This window comes from Mesocricetus auratus, unplaced genomic scaffold, assembly GCF_017639785.1.
Source record: "Mesocricetus auratus isolate SY011 unplaced genomic scaffold, BCM_Maur_2.0 Super-Scaffold_100018, whole genome shotgun sequence".
Lineage (NCBI taxonomy): Eukaryota > Metazoa > Chordata > Mammalia > Rodentia > Cricetidae > Mesocricetus > Mesocricetus auratus.
The window spans coordinates 41,442,336-41,447,265 of NW_024429199.1; positions in this window are offsets into that span (position 1 = coordinate 41,442,336).

Here is a 4,930-nt window from a genome sequence, read left to right on the forward strand (position 1 = left end):
AAACTAAAATAACTCCATGGATCCTAATAAGAAGAGACTGGGCACATTACTAAGTCTCAGGGGAGTGTCCTTGCAGAGGACATGTGGAGAAGATCTGAAGGAAAGGAGTCTTAAGAGAAACAACCCCTGGGACATCTTGATCTTGAGTATCTAGCCTCTACAACCATGGGACCATAGACACATAGTGTTTCATCTCTCAGTCTTGTTATAGCAGCTTACACAGATTTATAAGACAAATGACTGGAGAACAAGCTCCCCAAAGCAGACATTGATGTGACAAGCCCTGGTCTTGGGTACTTAGACTATCTCTGGCAGGAGATGGGCATACACTTGACATTTCCTGGACAAATAGTGAAGAGGTGAGTGATCTACAGGTCCTATAGGAAGGAAGGCCATCTTACTATGACCGCACAGGGTCCTGGTCAGTATCAAAGGAGACATAGGTGTGCATATTTTCCTTTAACTAAGAACCACATAAGGAAGGGCTTTTTCATTATTAGCCCCCATGGTCATGGTCGTAGTAGTAAATGGCTCACAATTACTCCAAATCTCAGTCTCCTCATAAAAATAGGAGAGCCGTTTGTCCTAGTGAGTGGGTGGGAAAGGGACCTATCAGTCACTGTCTGGGAGGACTGCAAAAACACCTGGTGGCTGTCACTGAGCAATCATGGCTATGTTTGTCTGAAGCTGAATATGCATGAATTCTGGGTGTGTATAGGCAATGCACCCTGAAGCATATAACAAGTGCTTTGGAAATGAGTCAAAACTCATGGGGCACAGGCTATGGGAAATCTCCATACCTCAAGGACCATTTAAAGAAATATATGACCGTGTTTACCATACCCTAATATGTTTTCTATAACTTGCAATAATGCAAAAATCACATCCTATTTCATGGGTAATGATTCATCCTTTTCCTTCCAGCATTCAAAACTTGAACCCAAGAAAGATTATGATACTTTAATTGCTTCAATATCATATTTTGAAACATCCAGTTTGTGATTTCAGTTCGTAAATGACTAGTTAGTCCTTCTTCGGACTCTCATGTTTTTGACATCTAAAATGACTCGATCTATCTTGGATTTTAATAGCAGAGTGGAATTAAAGAAGATCACTTGAGTTTAATTTCCTTCCCCATGACCCTTGATTTATCTGGGACGGGTAAATTTCAATACTCCGAGATCAAGTCTCTTTATCTTTCAAATTGTGTGTAACGATGCAACCACAACTGTGGAAAGATGGCCAAGCTTTGAACTCTGGCTCTTCCCTCCCTCATCAGCTAGGACAAGCTAACTAATGACCACATGTGACCCTCAATGTGCTCATTGGAAAGATTGTCAGACACATTGTATGAGTTGGCACTGCACAAAGACATCCAGCACAAGAACCGAGTAAGAGTGGAAATCTTCTCCCCATCTGGCCCTGGGGAACTGGCCAGCTCCCTAACATGGTGTGGGCTTCACTCACTGGGAGTAAATGATGCCATGTCCTCCAAAGTCATATACCCACACCTAGCAGGCACACGTCTGTCTCTATGCAGTGGTATGTTTATTATCTGCATCCTTGCTCATGGCTAATTTTGTTTCTAATTCTATTTTGAAGATTAAATAATGTAAAAAAATTTCCGCATCTAGGGTTATATCCTTATAAACATCCTAAGTTGAGAATATCATGATGACTCATAAAACACATCAAGTAAATCTAATATGCTAAGCAAATCACAGTTTATCCTTGCTTTCCTTAACATGCTCAGAACATGGATGGTAGCCCACAGACTGGCAAAGACACCAATCTCACACGGTAACTTGCCACACCACCATGGATACCGTCTGATAGGCATACTACGGACAATGGGACCTGAAAACCAAATGGGCAACACAGCACAGAGACTATTTCCCACTGCAGATGTGAAGATGAAAGGCTTCTACGTCTGTCCAACAACGTGAGAGAACGCATGAAATATCACCAACTTGAGAAAATGTCCAAATGTGTGATGCCATCACGCCATCAAAGTCAAAAGATCATTAAGTGGGACCATCCCTGGTTATAAACTAGGTTTCCATGGAGAATTCCTCTCGCCCAGTTCAGCCTCTTCTCTGCTACAGAAATAGAAATAAGAGATATGTGTGAAGCTAATCAGAATCCATTGTGATGTTCAAAAAGAAGCAGACAGCATGAAGGGAACAGAAAGGGCTAGGTTGAGAAGCAGACAGTTTGAGGTTCAAATTTGAATTTAACATACTAACTGTATGTACGGAAAAAAATTATTTGGGGGTTCAGGATGGGCAGAGGTCAAAAAAGCTGGTGTAGGAAAAATGCCGGGAGAAGATCGACCTGCGTATGTCAAGCGCATGCCCAATCTGTTATGCCTCGCATTCAGAAGGCACTAAATACTTCCAGGGGAATTCTCTCCGCCTTTGCTGTCTATTCCCAAAGTGGCCCAGCCTCTCTCTCTCATTTCTGCCATGAAGGTTCCTGCAGCCTCTCAAGAGGTCCCCTTTCTCCAGACAACCTTCACTGACTCAAGTCCATTACGGAGTGTTGGGGTAATGGCCACAACTGCAGGAAGCCTGCTGAACCTGATGTAGGAATTCTTTTAGCTTGACTTAAAATAGTTTAGCCTCAGTGCCTACCAGCTCTTCTAACCCAACACTCTACCCTAAATCCACATCCCAGCCCCAACACACTCATCCCTACTGACCTCCTCAGCTTACATAGCAAGATCTATCCTCCATTGACCCTATCATGAGTGTATCATGCCAGAAATATAGGCAAACATGTTTTTGCCTTCCCACAATGCCAGAATGTATTGAATAACAGTGAATTCACAAACTATGATCATCTCCATATAGAAACTTGCGAGATACCCTTGCTTTCTTTGATAACCCTAGTCAAGAAAATACAGTTGCCTTTTCAATCTCAATTACTAATATCAACTCTCAGATCACACATTACATGTCACATAATAAATAGACCTATGCAGGCTACAGAGTGACCATGAAAGGCTATGAGACTGCAGAGGAATTCATGAGGGTTTGGAAATGCAAGTTTGAAAAGCAGGAAAGCTAAAAGACATGTACTACATAGTCTTCATTGATAAGGAAACCAACCTAGAATGGAGAATCCAGAGAACTGCTGGGGTTGTTGGCTGCCGACCACAGACTGAGGCTACAGGTTCAGAGTTGAACTGCAGGAGCATGGAGAGGCAAAAGGCAGGATGGAGACCAAATGAATGAGTGCTTGCATGGATGGATGGCTAGTCTAAATTGGTCAACAAGAGGATGGGCAAATGGCAATATCAACAGTAGGGAGCAAACCAAGTTGAAGACCCTGGGACAGTCAGGAGTTCTCTATCTCTCAGTTCCTGACGTATATATTGGCTATTAGGTGAGGGTCAGAGGAAACTGCTGCTGGCTTGGTGCTTAGGTGTCTATCCCCCACCCTATATGGGGCTGGTATTAGGGATCTATCTCCTTTCTTTGTCTTGTATATCCAATAAGTTCTCAGACTTAGTTTTCTTGGTGTGATGTAACAGTCATCTAATGTCCCAATTCACCCTGATACATTTGCCTGCTGTCATTCTTTCTATTCCTAGGAACAAACCATTTATGAGTCTGTCTTGTATGGGTGATTCCAGACAGATAGTGGCATTTATACATCAATTCAAGTATAGAGACAACTTCTATCCTAGAACTGGAGGCAAATATTACCTACAAAACCTAGTCTCTCTGGTAAGGTCTGAAAAAAACAGTCAATGGCTTATACAATATGGAGTTACTTGGAACAAAGCATAGCATGCTCTCAAGAGCTCCCTCCTCTAAGTATTGCCCCCACATGAGCTTTGTGACCTGTGCCTACCCTGACCACCCTATGTCATTTTCCCTAGAGCACACAGTTAGTGACTAAAGTTCAAAATTGAACCTTGAGTGCCTGCCTCCAGTTCTAGTCCTTTCTTTTGTAGCCATGCCACTTTGCCCTTCCTCACTCACCATGTTGGATTCTGGTTGGTTTTATGTGCTTGACCATTCTTTCTGAGAAACCTGGTTCTTAAACTCTAATATCTAGCCTAACACACACTGTTGGAATTGCTGGTTTTTTTCCTTTTCCTCTTCTACTGGATAGTGCGGTGACTGGGTAGGAGTTCTGCCATTTGTTTAACCCCACTCTGAGAACCTATAGGGTAGACGCACACCACACTCTATAGGTGGAAGCTAGCGGTGATGCATGCTTGTGTGGTCACAGAAGAGCTAAATGAAAAGGTGTGATGTCAGCGTGAGACATGGTGCTTTTACTGAAGGGAGTTGGAAGTGCATATCTCTGTAGGTTGCACTTACAGCTAAAGCTGCTCATCCTGTTAAGATGGATGACCATGTCTTAAAACATCCCCTTGTCTCTATAAACATCCATTATAAAATAGAATTTCCAAAAACACTGGCAGCCCTTTCAGAATCTTGAATAAAATTCTATAGTCCATACAGAAAAATGCAGATTCAAGAACTAACTGTAACTATGGCATGGAAGAATATGAAGAAGATGGATGAGGTTTTAATGAGGAGGGAAAACCTAGAAGGCATCCTCTGATGCTCCAATGATATAAGGCAAAGGTGGAGGACAGTAACCACCATTGTAGAGACCTCCTCCACCCATCCCATAAGGTCTTTCCATCATCATGACACAAGGAAAGAAGCTGTGCTTCTGAGTCACCTGCTCAAAGGCACACAGCTAAACCCACCCAAGTCTGCTTGCACCTTTGGCTACCTGACTCCTCTTCTCACCTTCCTGCCCACTGGGCTCCTGTCCTCCCTCATATGCAGATCCTGATTCACTTAACAGTGCCCCTTGTTTTGATTCCTTAGTCAGAGCTGAGACTAATTGAGCCCAAAGTTTAGCTTCAGTTCTTCATGGTCAATTCACCATCTGCTGGCAAGAA